The sequence below is a fragment of the Opisthocomus hoazin genome, chromosome 1 (assembly GCF_030867145.1).
Source record: "Opisthocomus hoazin isolate bOpiHoa1 chromosome 1, bOpiHoa1.hap1, whole genome shotgun sequence".
In the NCBI taxonomy this organism is placed as follows: Eukaryota; Metazoa; Chordata; class Aves; order Opisthocomiformes; family Opisthocomidae; genus Opisthocomus; species Opisthocomus hoazin.
In genome coordinates, this window is record NC_134414.1 from 43,930,304 (window position 1) to 43,948,835 (window position 18,532).

Here is an 18,532-nt window from a genome sequence, read left to right on the forward strand (position 1 = left end):
GAGTCTGTTTTGCCTGTGACAGCAATTGGTGAATGAAGCAATTGGTGAATGATCTCTCCCTGTCCTTATGTTGAGCCTTTCATCTTATTTTTTCTCCCCTGTGCAGGTGAGGAGGGGGAGTGATAGAGTGGCTTTTGTGAGCACCTGGCATCCAGCCAGGCTGAACCATGACCATGTCGTAAGAGTAGTACCTAAAGACCATACCTAGTAAGGAATATCTAGTTAATCACTTCAGTTCACATCTTTAGGCTTAAAAACAATAAATTTATTATGGTGATAGTAAAGGCTGATGTATCTACTTGAAGAAGGACAGAAATTCTCAAATAATATAATTCTGAATAGAACTAGAAAGATAAATAATTTTCTTTAAAAAACAGCTTTCAGTGATGCGTTTTGCTGTTGAGTTTTTTTCTGATTTTCCTGATGGAACATGGGAAAATTAGAGATAGCGTATTGAGCAGATGCTGTGAAAAATGAAATCAGAAGATGTAAAGTTATTTAGTAAATATGAAATGGTGTTACTCTGAGATTTGCCAGATGGTCCTCATACATTTAGTTTAACAAATTCTGTTATGCTGGTTGCCTGTGATACTAAGTTTTGGGAGAATCACAGTATTTGCCATAGTCCTGTTCCTTAGGGGAATGTTTAAAGAAGAATTAAAGGGGAAAAGAAAATATGAGATCCAACAAGAATACAGAAACAATAAAGAAAACCCCTAAGCAGTAGTAAGATATTAAGAAGATGAAGGAATGAAGCAGATGATAGAACATTGTCACAAGTGAACACATGTTGCAAGACTTTCTTTGGTGACAGCATTGAAGATGCATTGCTTAAAAATTAGCGCACAGGAAATGAACATATGTGTATCTGTACATATGCACATTCTTGCTGAGGCAGCAATAATATCTCATAGATCTGATTTGTGTCTTGTTTTTCACTTCACATGCAATTTAAACATTAATGGAAACAAATGCATTATTATTTTAAGCATTATCCTGTGTTTCTATGCAATAATGCTAATGTTGGAATGCTAATATCTCTGAAAATACAATATGTGTTTTATTGAATGAATCTTGTAATGCTCAGTTCTGTTTTTTACTTTTAATTTGCTAAATATGCATAAAATATTGAATCAATGTACTTGAAAAATAATGAATACCTTTTTCTTTTTTTGCAAAGTACTTATTCAACGAGTTTCAGGCATCTAGGGAACTATCAGGTTCAAATAATAGATGCAGACAATAATAAGAGCTTTTACAACAGATCAAGATCCAGACAATTTCAGAAATGTTTTTTCAAGTTAATAGCTAACAAGTAACCAGAAATAAGTTTCATTGTGTTGTAATTTTTGTTACACCAGTGTGAATAGCATTCACATATTTTCTCTATATAATCATGTGTTCAGTAACCATTTTAGACAGCTCCCTTTTGTAACAGTAGGAATAGATAGGAACTATGGCAAACTTCTTTATGTACATACATGGCTTACTTTTAGCTTATTCTGAACTATTCCTATGAGATATCTTCAAAAGAATATTATCCCTAGCTATATTTTTTTAAACTGTTATTCCTCAGTTTAATACCAATTTAAAAAACACTTGGTAATGTTCGGTGACACTTGCATTATTCATTTTGCTTTCTCATCTCTCTTTCTTTCATATCGAAAGCTAACTTTCAATATGATCCATAAAGCAATGATCCAGAATCCTACATTCACATTAAAGTTTAAGGGATTATGAAAAAATTATGTATTCTTTTTTTATTATTTTACTTTTTGGAAAAAAAAAAGGAAAATCTTCAGCTGATCAGAAATAACATAAAATGCAACTTGCAAATAAAATAATGTTTAGCTTATATATTCAATATAGAATAAATAAATGTAGGAAAGAAGAATTTTAAAAGTACATATAGGAATCTACATAAAACTGAATTCTATGCTTTCTTTTCTTACTTTGGTGAAGATTATAAAGTATTAATTTACTTATTCAAACCTCTTTTTGTTATATAAATAACTTAAATAAATATTCTCAGATTCTCAGCATCAACTCACATCTCAGTGAAATTATGTTAAAAATATCATTAGGTGAAGTCTTTTTGTGCATATTACAATTGTAGTGTTGCATAAGCTTGAATTCAGCCTCCAAATAAGGTACCCAAATCAGTCTAAACACAGTTAGTGAAGCGATGACAAATGTTGAGTCTTTTCCTTTAAAATGTGATTTATAAATTTGTTTGTATATTTAATTACATATTTAATCATATATTTATTTATTTCTCCTGAATAGCCCAAACTTCAAGACAGATTTAGCTGAAAATAAGTGCCTGGTGTTAGGGAAAATCAAATCAGGTCTTAATGCAATTAGTAATTTGACTGTGTTCATTAGATTAACGTTTTTTCATTTCAACTACACAATTATTTCTGATGGAAAGTTCTTTTCCTGACAAAGAAGAATTTTCCTTCAAATATCTTTGAAATAGGATATATTGAAATAGGTCTATTATGTAAATCCAAAGTATTAAAGAATGAGAGAAGATGCTAGGACAACATTTAGCACAAAGCCAGCTATGGAAATGTACATGAAAATGTATAGATGAATGATTTATGTTTTTATTGGGAGACATATCATGTAGACAAAGGGGGAAAATGTCTAATTTGCAAATTTTTGTTATTCCTTGAAATTTGAAAGAAATCACTAAAAAATATCTAGTTTCATTGCTATTCAAACAAGTAAATACCAATTATTTTTGAATATATAGGAGGTAGTTTTGAGAATTCAGGATTGTCTGAGACCATATCTTAAGACAATTGCCTCAAAGCTTGTTTACAAAGCTCACTTCAAGACCTCCTGGCAGGTCAGCAAAGCGTGTTTGCAGCCCGGCTCGCTGCAGGACCTCCTGGCAGGCCAGCATACTTTGCAGCCTAGCTTGACCTCCTGGCAGTCCAGCCAGATACAAACCAGACAAGGAATAAACAGCCACCCAAAACCAGCCTCAAAGGAAGGATGGGTACATCATTGTGGAAAATGTGTCCAGACACCAATCCCCTCCACAACCTGTCGGAGTCAAGACTGAGAAAAAAACACATGCACAGTACTGGGGGAATATGGGGTATGTGCCGTTGCCCAGGGAACAATCTCCCCAAACACCTTATAAAAGGCCTTGCGACCAAATGACTAGGGGACACCCACCACTGATGCACACAGGAACTACAAACAAACAGGACACCGCTGGATCCATGGTGGTGGCTATCTCTTGCAACTCTATTCTGACTGCTTACTAGGTTTCTTTCTTTCCTCTCTTTTCCTTTCATTCCTGTCACTGTTTCCTCATGCTTTTGTTCGAATAAGTAATCAATAGACCTGTTCATTGGTAGCGTTTGACCTCATGTGCGTCTTAATCTTACTTTGGGAATAACAGCGAATATCTAAGGCTCGGATCTTCCTGGACTGTAACAGGAATAACTCAGATTCATATTTCTTTCATCACAGAGAACTTCACAGAATCACAGAATCACAGAAGGGTAGGGGTTGGAAGGGACATCTGTGGGTCATCTAGTCCAAACCCCCTGCTGAAGCAGGACCACCTAGAGCAGGCTGCACAGGAGTTTGTCCAGACGGATCTTGAATATCTCCAGAGAAGGAGACTCCACAACCTCCCTGGGCAGCCTGTTGCAGTGCTCCGTCACCCTCAGAGTGAAGAAGTTCTTCCTCATGCTCAGATGGAACTTCCTATGCTTCAGTTTGTAAATTACTGTAATTCCGCTAAACAAATTTGAGGGGAGAAAATACTCTGGAATATACTCACAAGTTAATTTGTTGTAAGTTAAAACCAAAGAAAAAAATTGTTCATTAAGCAACACTTTCAGAATACTTTAGCTATTTGAAATTTTTCTGAAATATTGCCTTCTTTCAAATTTTTTTCTTTTCAGCTTCTATTTCTTTTGTCTTGTCTTTTAACTTTAACTTTTACTTAAAAATTCAAGAAAATTTGTTTGACACTAACAATGAAGATACAGCAGCAACAGTATTTTGATGTGGTTAGTGCATCTAAGGAGTACCACAAGACAAAAACTAAACAAGAAGTACCAAAAAGGAGGAAAAAATAAAAGACAGGAAAAATATAATCTGCCTTCTCTGAAATCTCATGGAAGTCTAGGTTGATTGGAAAAGGTCAATGTATTTGGTACAGATGCACATCTACTGGCTGCAGAGTGGTTTCTGTGGGGAGAAGCCAAAGCTGGCCCCATGCCTGACACAGCCAGTTCCAGCCGGCTCCAACGGACCCACCTCAGGACGTGACTGAGCCCCTCAGCCAAGACAGTGGCGCCTCAGGGACAATGTATTTAAGAAAGGGCAAAATATCCTAAAGTGAGAGAGGAGGAGGGAACAACAGAGGAAAGAAGGTCAGAGGAGTAGGAGGTATTCCACAGCAGAACAAGCACTTCTCTGCAGGGACTGTGACCCATGGATAAGCCCCTGCTTGAGCAGGTACACCTACAAAATTCTTGCAGAAAAGGGGAAGGTACTGGGAAAGTTCTGACAGTAATTTTTAATTTTTTTATGAGGCTTTTCTATATTAAATAGATAATTTGAAATTCTGGAGCAATAAAACATTAATTGGATTAACAAAAGTTTGAGTAGCAAGTTCCTTTTTGCCCATAAACAGATTTTCAGATTTTGGGAGTATGAATATCCACCAGTATACTGATCATGATACACAAAAACTCTGGTCTCATAAAGGAACAAACCTACCTGTTAGCAGTATGAGTTTTTTTAGGAGATCACGCCAAGTTTTCTGTGAACCATTGCTTATGTGTATGTGTGTGTGTGTATATATATATATATATGAAATGGATTTTTTTCTTCTAAAGGAAAAATTAACTCTTCCATGTTATTAGTAGGACTAACTCATATAGTAAACACAGGACAGCTACTAAAAGTGTGCCCCTTTCTTTATTTTTCAAATGTGAAAATGGTTGCTATTAATCCTGTTGATTGCATGCAGTTATTTACAGATTTCTTTTATGAACTGAACTGCACTACAGTTGCATACAAATTGTTTACCAGTAATTGTTTTGTTGATAATTGAAAGTTTGGAACTGTCTGTAGCTAATTATTGAATGCACATTCTATTGGATTTTACTCTCCCAATGGATTTCTGAGCCTCTGGAATTTGCTTGTCTTTCAAGAAAACACAAGAAGATTTGGACACTCAAATACAAATTCCAAAATCTGATTTTATTACTTACTTACTAGGAATTTTGAGTTTTAAATATAAGGTTCTTGAAAAATAATTTATCCTTCTGGAAATAATCAGGTCCTTGAGATGAAGTGAAAATTTTGTTCCAAATTTTTAAACTGAATTTTCTGAAGGGGTCATATTAGTCATATATAATGTATTATGTCATTACTTTTCTCTCCTGTTTATATACAAAGTACATAACAACTTGCAAAATTTTGCAAAGTATATTTACTATAAACCTGATTTTCTCCTCTTGTCACATCATTTATTTTCATTCTGGGTTATTTCTGAAGTAATTAGTAAGGATACTTGAGCCCCTATACAAAAATTATTCAGTCTTAATTAGATTATCTGTGAGGCAGCTCTGTTTGATGCTTTTCCTGTCTAAAAGTAACTGAGCTTGCATAGACTCCCAAAGCATTAGAAAATTGTTAAAAAAAGATGGAAGAAATTTTATTGTCAGTTTGGAAGCTTTGAAGTGGATTAGGGGATAGAATGCTGCATAAAGTTTACCACATTACTTTGAGCAGCTGTAGAAATCGTTATAAATATTCCGTGTGTACTGAAAACAAAAATGATGCATTTTTAAATGAATTATTCTTCCTATGAAATTTGTGTTTCGACATTAACATTTTCAAACCTAATTATTCATAGGATCATCTCTGAGAAGAAAAGGGAAAAGTTATAGAGACTATCTGGTTAGGTCCACAGCTACAGATATGCCTGCATGCTCATGGAGTCAGTGGAACTTTGAACATATGCAGATGTTCTTACTCTGTTTGCAGTGTCAGTAACTACATATTTTATCCTTTTATTCTTTTCAAATGTATTTTATCTTACAATATAACATTTATTATCTCTAGTACCTGGTACAGTCATACTACACTAGTCAGTCACTGTCTCTTGGCTACAATCAGAAGACTATATTAAAACATAACTTGTGTTTGACATTTTAAATTCAGATGATTTTAACTCTTCATTGTTTTAAATTTTAGTTTATGAGGCCCCATACCCAGTCTTCTATGCTGTTGTTTTAAATATTTTCTATAGTCGCTTCTTGCGTCATTCTGTTTCTTTTTTTCTCCTACAGCAACAATGACACACTTTTTGTTCTTCAAATTTAATGTCTTTATCTTTTAGATTGTAAAGATGAAAAAATCTTTATTTGGGATCAATTACTTATCACAAAATTTACAATAGGCACATTGCAGGCTTTTAGTGCTTGTGTCTGAAATAAACCTATGAAAACAAAGGAAAAAAGGCACATTCTGATACAAGACCAAAGAAGCAAGCACACAATGAATAGAAAGATCAATAGAATAATCAATAGACTCAGAAAAGGATGAAAAAGAGTGTAAGTTAGTCTTATGATTAGTAAGCAAGTAACTGTTCATAATAGTATCTCTAAACAAAACACAATCATTGTTCTTAAATGTTTTGTGAAGAAACAAATCTGGTGGCTGAATGAACATAAACTCATAGAGAATCAAAGTCAAGGCGTGACTGAGAAAATGGGCTAAATATATTTAGAGATGATTAAAAAAAAGAGATGATACTTGTAAGCACCTTTTATGTGATAGAGAAGATACATAGATTAGAACATTTAATCTAATTTTATTATAATACAAATGGTAGATTTATAGTGTGATATAAATGGGCATTGTGGAAAACATCTACATGTATCCAACAGACCAAATATGCAAAGATATAGCTCCACTAACTTCAGTAGAATTCCAGCTAATTTTTTAGGAAAAAAATGCTACTCTTCAACATGAATTTTTTTTAGTCTTATACACAGTTTACACATTATTACATTTAGAGACTGAAGCTCAGAATGGTTACTTTATTTATACTTAATACTAAGTGTACTTATTTATATGTCATACGAGTATCTTCACAGGGATTTGGCCATTATTGATAGTATTTTAAAGTCACACTGAACTGTAATTCTCTCATTAAAAAAATCTTTTTCTTTTGTAACCAGTACCATAGCTCTCTAACTCTTGGAAAGCCTCTTTATTCTTCTAAGCAAAGAAGAGAAACAGAATTTGTTTTACATACAGTGAAAGTAATACAGTAGGAAAAATTTTGTGATGTTGTTAATATTTTACATGAATCATGATGGAAAAGCACAACACATCGTTTCTATTCAACAAAGCATCTTTCTTTATGAAAGAGCATAGTACATCAGAAAGAAATATTTCTATCAATCAACTGCATGGCCCTTTCTATCTATTCAAAGGAAACTTTCATTTGTATTACTCTTCCCCCAAATATAGTACTCTCATGGCTCACATCTCTGTACACAGCACATCAATTCTGCAGACATTAGACTCTTTCATACTCCAGCACTCCCTCTGTTGTGCCAAACAGTTTGACTTTGCCTGCTCTCTGGCTACAAGGATGGTGAGGGGACAGGAGCATCTCCCCTACGAGGAGAGGTTGAGGGAACTGGGCTTGTTCAGCCTGAAGAAGAGAAGGCTGAGAGGGGACCTTATAAATGCCTACAAATATCTGAAGGGTAGGTGTCAGGAGGATGGGGCCAAGCTCTTTTCAGTGGTGCCCAGCGACAGGACAAGGGGCAATGGGCACAAACTGAGGCACACGAAGTTCCGTCTGAACATGAGGAAGAACTTCTTCCCTCTGAGGGTGACGGAGCCCTGGAACAGGCTGCCCAGGGAGGTTGTGGAGTCTCCTTCTCTGGAGATATTCAAGACCCGCCTGGACAAGGTCCTGTGCAGCCTGCTGTAGGTGACCCTGCTTCGGCAGGGGGGTTGGACTAGATGACCCACAGAGGTCCCTTCCAACCCCTACTATTCTGTGATTCTGTGATTCTGTGATTCTTCACTCTGACCTCATTCTGCTTCTATTACTTCCTTTTGCTTTCTCTGGCCTTTACACTTTCTTCTTTTTCTGAAGAGAAATATTGGTAAATGCTGCAGGTAGCTTTAGGTTCATTTTTTGAAAGATCAGACTCCATATTCCCAAAGTGGTATAACAATTATCTCAAGTCGTTAGTATGTGGCAGAATGTGTAGCTTGCTGTGTACTTTTTTCAGTGCTTATAGTCAGACAGATTTTCAATGTGTGCTGTGTACCCCTGTCAATAAAAGCAGGCAGTAAGAGTCAAGAACTTTTGTGCTTTTTGCTTTGTGTACTCATGTTGATCTTTAAACTCACATATAGTGTAGGTTTGAGAGAACTATGGATTTGACAAATGTTGAGTATTCCCTGGTTTTGATCATGTTGAAGCTGGCAGAAGTTCTGTGTTCACACCTTTTGGATGGGATAAAACTATAGGAAGTGTTGCTCCTCTATATGACTTGCCATGGTGTTTGAACTCTATGAGGAAACAAAAATAGATACAAAACCAAAATCAGGTCCATATAGTCTCCAAATTCAGATGCAGATTCCCAGTAAAACTCAGTATAGTCTAGTATAGAGATAACTAGAGTAGGGAACTGTTTTCAGTCTGTTTTGAGATCTGAAGACATACACATCAAAGGAAAACTAAAAATATCAGAGAAAACCTGTGAGGAACAGGATAAGCTTTTCACATCATAGTGGAGAAATACTGGATGGGATAACCTTTATTTCCTGTCTGGAACTATGAGAAGTTAGATTACTCATATATATCTTGGATAACCACAAAAATAAAAATGAGATGTGCCATTTGACTAACCTTTTTGTCATGCATGTAGTTTCCTCAAGGAGAGGTAAAACATATCAAAAAATGTATGAAATTTGCAGATATGCTAACAGTGTGTAAATATGACTGCAGGTTGTCAGCTAGGTTCATTGGAAGGGTCGTCAGTTTGGTCCAATCTCTTAGTTATTATTTGTGTCACTTTATAGAGAGACAACTTTTAATGAAAGTATTGAAAGTGCTATTTTTCCACTATGTGCTGCCATTTCCCTGAACTTCAATCCAGTACAGGCAGGTTCTTAAATTATCTCATATTTTTTATGCATCCAATTTTGAACTTAATTCTATACCTATACAAAATCAATAGACTGTACATGAGCAGGCATATATATTTGTATGACTGTGATTGGGCACACATTTACATTTAGATTTACATTGATATGGCAGAATTTATATTCCTTCCTGCAGCTTTCCAGTCCATTTCCACCACCTGCCCTGTTCAAACACATGTGCCTACTTTTTATGATAGAATAAACATCATTTTAGCAACTTCTTTGTTAAACTAGCTTTGTAACCAGGATTTAAGTATATACAGCCCCTCGGATCTTTCAAGGAATCTTTATAAGGTGATATTCTCTGATTATATTATATCCTCTACCACTTTGGCAGGACGATATTAAATCTGCATGTGATTTTAAAGTGCTTAAGCAGCCATTGATCTTTTTTTTTTCTTTGTATTTTTTCATGCATTTTTACTAAAAATGATATTTTTCTTTTGGTAAGCAAGGAAATACTGCAATCCCTCAAGAAGTTACTGATGCAGTACCTATACTCATTTCATTTAGGATGTCAACAACATTATCTAATGGTATCTTTATCTAATGTAAAGTATCTAGTATAAAGATACTGCTAGTCTATAAGTCTCAAACAAAGAAATTAAGCTTTTTCAGGATTATTATTATTATTAAAGTAATTTTCACCAGCAGTGCAAATGTATTGATTATTCTCTACAGGCTGAATCAAGACTTGTTTTAGTAGGTGTCATATTACTACTACATAGTGCAGGTATTTATATAAAGGGACACTATAATCACCACCAAGTTTCAAAATTCAGACATGAACTACTTTCTTAAAGGAAGAGAGCATTTAGAAGAAATCACTTGAATATACAAATGGTTATCAGCTGATTTATTTTTGAGAAAAAAAACCAACACATCAGTTTTAATCTCATTGCATATGATCTGATTCTGTGCCTTCCCCCCCAGCCTTGTATTGTTCTATACAGATGTTCAGTCCTATACTGCTTTTCAAGAGCAAGGTAAAAGTTTCTGGATAGCCTTTAGTTTTGTAGGTATCCCCATGAAAGAGATGCTCTGAAAATAGGTTAAAACAGTTTCAATCTGCAAGGAACAAAAATATGGTAAGATGAATGTTGCCAGGTTTACTTGTCAGCAGTTTATGCCATTTTCCTCACAGAAAAAAGTAGTGTGTCACAGATATCTTATTTTTAAATAAAAAATGACATCTTTCCAAATTATCCTGTAAATCATAGAGTTGATTGCCTTTTAGCTTTCTTACCAATTTTATTAATATTATGCACAGAGCAGAATTAATCACAGCCTTGAAATATTTATTTGTATAAATACATGCATATTTACAGTTCCAGAACTGCTGGATATCACTAAATAGAAAAACAGTCAGGTCCAGATGTTCTGGTAATTCTAGTAAATTTGCAAATAGTTTTGACAGGAACATTTTTTTCACATTCACATGAAGTACAATTGTGTTTGTCTTGATGATCACTCAATTTTGTCAGATACAGTTGTAGCAGATCCAAAAATGTCTTGTTCCCCTGCAGAGAAATCCACATTTGGTGTTCTATGACACTGGCAATCCATATCATCATTGCTTCCTCTTGTTGTATTATTAAAAATGAAAGAAATTACATTCATACTGTATAGGAGGAGAAAGCATCCTCCAGTAGAATGCCTTTTGCATACTGACTTGGGTCTGCCATAGGAATATATGAATCTACCAGTCTAGATCTTCATAGTATTATAGTTTTTAATCTGAGTTTGCTATTGTCATTCACTCCTTTGAAGCTGTAGTGCAAATGAGAATATAAAATAGTTTAAATTGCCAATTATTTTGTTTACTTGTGATTCCCTTTAAGCACTTTGTACTGAGCACACTTCTAAGAATAATTACTAAGTTATATATACTTTCTTAGTGTCACAAGATAACTAAGCTGAATGATTCCATCTATGTGGATAAATTTCAGGTAAAGAAACCACAGCAAAAGGATCAGTTATAATCATAATCAAGACAGAATATCCTTCTAAGAAAAATAATTTAAAAAAAAAGAAAAAAAAAACCAAGAAGAAACCCTGTCTAAGGAGAGAAATGAAATAATTAATATATTGTCATAAAAGAGCTCTGCACTCTTTCCATTTCCTGTTGGTTTACTACCAACTGATTTCTGAGCAGCTATCAGTGAAGTTCCCATCAATGCAAGTAATTTATATTTAACATCAAGGGCAGTGTCAGCAACTGCAGCTATGATACCCAGTCAAAGAACTGACTGCTACATGAATCAACAGAGATAGAGCTGTAAAAAAAACCTGAACAATGATTGTTCACTAGTACAATCAAAAATTGAGTTTATGAATGCCCAATATGTTATAGACAAAAACTTCCTGCCAAAAAGAAACCATACTATTGGGTAGAAATGTTAGGCAGGAGGGGTGTGTGCTTTATTTGTGTATCTGTCTGTCTGTCTGTCTGTCTGTCTGTCTATCTATCTGCCCTTCTATTCATTGCATTTCTCTGCTATCAAACTCTTTAAATAACAATAAAACACAACTATTCTCTATTCATCTTGCTTTCAGTGTTCATGATTCTCCTAATTTGCAGAAATAACTATAAACCTGTTTTCATACAATTTGTACAATAGAAAAGCTTTTCCTAAAGTGTTTCTAATCTATCTTGTATTCTAAGGTTTCTGACTCCTGTCTGATGCTTTTTATCAGGAAGGATTCTGAATCTCTCTGGAGTTGTTAACCAATAGTAAAACAACTACAGTTGATTTCAGATGTCTTCCAGTGATGAAATACTGCTTGCATCAAAACCAACACGTTAAATTTATTCTGCAGGGGATAGAATTCAAGGCTATAAACACAAAATATGATGGGCAGCAATAATACCCAACATTTTGGCTTCTAGCATCTAATATACAGCAAGAACTTTTTTTTTTTTTAATAATTCTTAAAGCAAGGACATGGTAAATATTCAAAACAGTGCTCTGGACAGTCATGGTCTCTTTTTTTTACGATTCTTGTCCTTACCAAAGCTAAGCTATTTATTTTTAGTTCACAGAAGAACTTCAGAAGAAGAAATAGGTTCAACACTATGCAAGAAGAACAGTTTTTAAAGTAGAGACTGTGGGAAGTGTGGAAAAAGTCGTATCAGTGAAAGATCTGAATTTGGGCTTCCTACATCTGAGGCAATAGCTTTATAATTGTGAGGATTTTTAAAGGCTTTCCAGATTTTTGCCTATGCTAGTAATAATGAACACAGGTAGCTAAACAGAGACAGTATTATGATTTTCCAGCTCTTCAGTAGGAATGGAATCTAATTCTGAGTTAATACTTCTGTTTTCAGCCACAAAAACATAAAAAGAGAAGGAATTTCTTGCAGGGTGTTTGCAATTTTAGCTAGAACCTTGGTATGTGAATATTTTTCTTGGTTTCTCGTAAAACTTCTGTTAACGTTAAGGAGGTAATTTAAAAAACAACATTTCTTTAAGTGTATACTTGAATCTACCCAGGTAGATTTTTCTGTTATTTCCAATATGACAACATTAGGCTTATCAACAATGGTCTCTTTATGACCCATTTTTAATGAAACTGTAACTGATAGCAAAATGGAGAAGGGAAGGATAGGGAAGGGAAGGGGAGAGAAGGGAAGGCAAAAGATGACAATATTATTTGTAGATTTAATCCTGTTAATGTCTTACATGCAAAAAATGAGGTAAAAGAGCAATCAGCTTCGTTTTTTTTCATGTAAATTGTATCTAATTACAGTCTCATTAAGAGTCACAGAAGAAGTGCAGTGACATACAATAATATTATAGTTGTTTTTCTTCTCAAAACATTTTTAATTAAATGGTATCTTCTAATGGACAAGCAGCTGTTCTTTAATACATCTAAGGAGTCACCTCAAATACTTCTTTCTCATACTGATAGTGCATAGAAATCACTATTCTACTCCATAAAAGTATTATTAATTCTAGGTTCTTTGGAAGAAACACAAGATTCTTGTGAGCTTTTGTTAGCATAAGACCTTAAAACCTTAGACCACACTGCGAGGCACATGCAGTGCAGGAGGTTCCTACAGAGCATCGATGATAACTTTCTGATGCAAATGGTGGAGGAGCCAACAAGGAGATGCGCTCTGCTGGACCTTGTACTAATGAACAAGGAGGGACAGGTTGATGATGTGAAGGCTGGGGGCAGCCTCGACTGCAGTGACCATAAAATGGTGGAATTCAGCATCCTGCTTGGAGGAATCAGGGCGATAAGTAGCACCAAAACATTGGACTTCAAGAGAGGTAACTTTGGCCTCTTCAAGGTGCTACTTGAAGGAATCCCGTGGGTCAGAGCTCTAGAAGGCAGAGGGGTCCAAGAGAGCTGGTTGCGGTTTAAACATCACTTCCTCCATGCTCAGGATCCGTGCATCTCCCTGAGAAAGAAATATAGAAGAGGAGGCAGGAGACCTGCATGGACGAGCAAGGAGTTTCTAGCAGAACTCAGATGGAAGAGAAAAATCTACAGAATGTGGAAAGAGGGGCAGGCCACTTGGGAAGAGTACAGGAATGTTGTCAGAGCAGGCAGGGATGAAACGAGGAAGGCTAAGGTCCACCTGGAATTGAATCTGGCAAGGGATGTCCAGGACAACAAGAAAAGCTTCTTCAAGTACATAAGCAGCAAACGGAAGACTAGGGATAATGTGTGGTCGCTGCTGAACGAGACAGGTGCCCTGTTGACAGAGGATGCAGAGAAGGTAGAGTAGCTGAATGCCTTGTATGCTTCAGTCTTCAGTGCTAAGGCCGGCCCTCAGGAATCCCGGGCCCTGGAGGTAAGAGAAGAAGCTTGGCGAAACTACAACCTTCCCTTGGTCAAGGATGACTGTGTGAGAGACCAGTTAAGGAATCTGGACGTCCACAAATCCATGGGCCCCGAAGGAATGCACCCATGAGTGCTGAGGGAGCTGGCGGATGTTATTGCTGAGACACTCTCCACCATCTTTGAAAGGTCCGGGAGGACAGGGCAGGTGTATGAGGACTGGAGAAAAGCCAATGTCACTCCAATCTTCAAAAAGGGCAAGAAGGAGAATCCAGGGAACTACAGGCCACTCAGCCTTACCTCCATCCCGGGAAAGGTGATGGAGCAACCCATTCTAGAGGTCATCATCAAGCAAGTGGAGGAAAAGAAGGTTATCAGGAGTAGTCAGCATGGATTCACCAAGGAGAAATCATGCCTGACCAATCTGATAGCTTTCTGAGATGGCATGACTGGCTGGGTGGATGAGGGGAGAGCCGTGGATGTCAACCTTGACTTCATCAAGGCTTTCAACACTGTCTCCCATAACATCCTCCTAGGGAAGCTCAGGAAGTGTAATCTGGATGAGTGGTCAGTGAGGTGGATTGAGAACTGGCTGAATGGCAGAGCTCAAAGGGTTATCACCAGTGGTGCTGAGTCCATTTGGAGGCCTGTAAGTAGTGGCGTCCCCCAGGGGTCAGTACTGGGCCCAGCCTTGTTCAGCTTCTTCATCAATGACCAGGATGAAGAGTTAGAATCTACCCTTAGCAAGTTTGCTGATGACACCAAACTGGGAGGTATGGTAGATACACCGGAAGGCTGTGCTACCATTCAGCGTGACCTGGACAGGCTGGAAAGTTGGGCAGAGAGGAACGTGATGAGTTTCAACAAGGGCAAATGCAAGGTCCTGCACCTGGGGAGAACATATCAATGCACCAGTACAGGCTTGGAGCTGGCTTGCTGTAGAGCAGCTCTGTGGAGAGGGACCTGGGTGTCCTTGTGGATGGCAAGTTGACCATGAGTCAGCAGTGTGCCGTTGTTGCCAAGAAGGCCAATGGCATCCTGGTGTGCATTAAGAAGAGTGTGGCTAGCACGTCGAGGGAGGTCAAGGGAGGTTCTCCTCCTCCTCTACTCTGCCCTAGTGAGGCCCCCTCTGAAGTATTGTGGTACTGTGGCTCCCCAGATAGATGAGGAGCTACTGAAGAGAGTCCAGCAGAGAGCTTTAAAGCTGATTAGAGGACTGGAGCACCTCTCCTACAAGGAATGTCTGAGGGAGCTGGTCTTGTTTAGATTGAAGAAGAGAGGGCTGAGAGGAGACCTTACAAATACCTATAAACATCTTAAGGGTGTGTGTCAAGAGAATGGGGCCAGACTCTTTTCATTGGTGCCCAGCAACAGGACAAGGGGCAATGGGCACAATCTGAAGCATAGGAAGTTCCATCTGAACATGCGAAGGACTGCTTCACTCTGAGGGTGATGGAGCACTGGAACAGGTTGCCCAGGGAGGTTGTGGAGTCTCCTTCTCTGGAGATATTCAAGACTTGCCTGGACAAGGTCCTGTGTAGCCTGCTGTAGGTGACCCTACTTCGGCAGGAAGGTTGGACTAGATGACCCACAGAGGTCCCTTCCAACCCCTACCATTCTATGATTTTGTGATTCTATGGTTCTATAGAAGAAAGAAGTTGGTGTAAAGTGAGTGAAGAAAATTAGCATGTATAGGCTGTGCATTTTTATCTAAAATTTCAAGTAACATTTGGCAAATAGTTCATGCCTTTTAAAAAGCCCCTTCCAGATATGGATAATATGTAAAGAGGAGAAGAACTTTTTGTGCTAATACTCTGTTGCACCATGTATGTTGGCCAAAAACAGCGACCAGAATTCAGGGTCGATGGTCTGGTAGCACTCTATGGAATATTATATGGTGCTGTATACATTTCGCACAATGATAGTATCATGGGCATTGAACTGGAAAGAAATGAAGAGAGTAGCAGCACATTCTCTGTGGCAGTCTTGTGAACTGCCATCCAGCTTGGCTGCACACTGTACGATCTCCTCTAGTGAGTAGTGTCTTTGGTTTTGTCTTTTTGCTTTATCCATATCTCTGAAAATTAGCTGTCTCAGTGATCTGCAAAGTCCTGCCCCAACTCCTACTGTTCATAGCACTCTTGCATATTCAAAGGCATCTGGCCTGATCTTTTGCATTAAAAGAATTAAAACATGACTTGTTAGAATAAAAGAAATTAAATCAATGATCTGTAGGACTGGTTACACATCCTGGAGGCCTGTAATTGCCAAAATGGATTGAGTAAAGAGGAAAATGATAAGCATTAACTGCCTAATGGTCTTTGAATTAACAAAGTCTTGACAAGAGTATTAAAAATAAACCCTAACTTTTAAAAATATATACTCTTGATGATCCTCAATTTTTATACCTCAAAGCTCTCTAGAATGAAATTGAAAGCCTTCATCCCCTTTTAAAGATTGAGGAAAGGGTAAGAAGAGACTGAGGACAAAAAATGATGCAATTTTGTGAGATTTTAAAAAGTAGAATTGTTTATGATCTGCTATAATAACATCTTTATTAATTGTGTTACATTCATAAATAGATGAACCTAAATTCTATATGAAAATCCCTCTTTCTTTGTAATCTGGATATTTTTTATTTGGTTGAGTACTTGCTTGGTTCATTTTATATGTGTTTAGCAGTACTTAGATAGGGTCTTAAAAATGCTTTTTTTTTTTTTTTTTTCTTTCTCTAAACACCAAATTGAGCTTTGAATAAACAATTCAAATTATTTCTATAAAGCCTTGTTTGCTTGCCTGGGGTCTTGCTTATTCTTTAGTCATCAAAGTTAATGTTGCTGCACCTTCATCACTCCCAGCTGCTCTTTATGTATGTCAAAAGGCACTTTTGATGAGATGAAGCTTTATGATAGCTATAATAACTCTCCATAAAAAGGAGATCTATTCTGACTAACTTCAACATCTGACTTCCTTTTAAATAGCTGGCATCTTGGGTGAGATTCATTTAATCTCTGGAATGTCACATTAGAATCTTCCCTAGCCAACAGAAGGAAAAACTGTCTCAGGACGGCAATTTATCTCAGTCCAAATGAATACCTTAAATAGATCAGATGAAGTAGCCTCTGGAGAGGACTATAAAGCAATTCCATGATGATATTTGAGATCACAGATTTAGACATCTATGTTTTAGAGCTAGCTGTCTTTTAGATGTTTGAGCTTTGTTGCTACAACTTTCACGTCTATTTTTCCCTTTTAGTAAGTGCTTAAAATGTGACAGTGTCTTCACGCTGAAGGTCTTCAGAAGTACTCATTTTCATTGACTATACAGGCAATGCAGGCTCTTACTTTCAGAAGATGCTTTTGTTCTACCTGATATAGTTGTCTCTCAAGAATATATGCATAATTTTTCTTCTGTGCATGCACACATATGTGTGTTTTTGCATGTGTGTTTGAAGAGAAAGTGACTAATACATTCAGTGTTGCACCTTAAATAACAGGTAGGAAGAATCAATAACAGCAAAATATAACTATTAATTTTCACTAAATATGGAAGCCCTACATAATCACTATTTTTTAATTAGTTTACAGAAGTCAAATATATCATTAAGAGTAACTTATAAGATTATCAGTGAAATAAATAGTGTAAATTCCTATGACTATATATGACAGTACTTCACAGCTCTTCTGTTTGTCTTCCCCTAATACCTAAGGCATGTAGAAAAACTAATTATCAGCCTACCACTTTTCATTAAGCCAAGTCAGGAGGGGGAAAGAGAGAAAAGTATATGTTGAGGTAGAGTCTGATATACATTGCAAATGATAGTTAAAGAAAGCAAGTAGTTTCAAGTACATTGAAAGATACTGTGACTTGCCAAGATAGTTTGTACATGAATACACAAAGGAGGAGAAAGACTTAGGAATCTGGAAAGAGAATCTGCAATATCATAATAATAATAAAAAGACTTATTTCAGACATTATTGAATTCAGGGATAAGCCAAATACATTTTGATGAAGTAATTCAATTCAAAATTCTTTCCTCCTCTTATAATCTTGAAACCTCTACTCTGAAATTTAGTTGATTTCTTTTGTATAATTATTGAAACTTAACATTTTCCAACAGCATCTTAAATGTTACTGAATGTTTGGTCTAAATCAAGAGAAACTGAGTATGCTATGTCATGAATACAGAATTATTTTGATAAGGACCTTAACATTTATGTTAAACGACTGTAAGAATGAATAATGAAAATAAAAGATAAAATACATTTGCTACAAATAACATAATTCATAATTTATTTATACTTTGCAGCACCAATATCACATTACTCATGTTAGCTGAATATGGCACATCTGGAGACCATAAAGTCGAAAAGTACTAATATTTCATTTTTACTAAAGGAAAACTAAAGATTCAGAGAGACTGCTATGCCCCATGCAATGCTCCAGATCAAATGAATAGTACATTCATAAAAGTCGCACAGCAGACTGGCACATATTCAGTACATTTTGTAACCGGTAGCG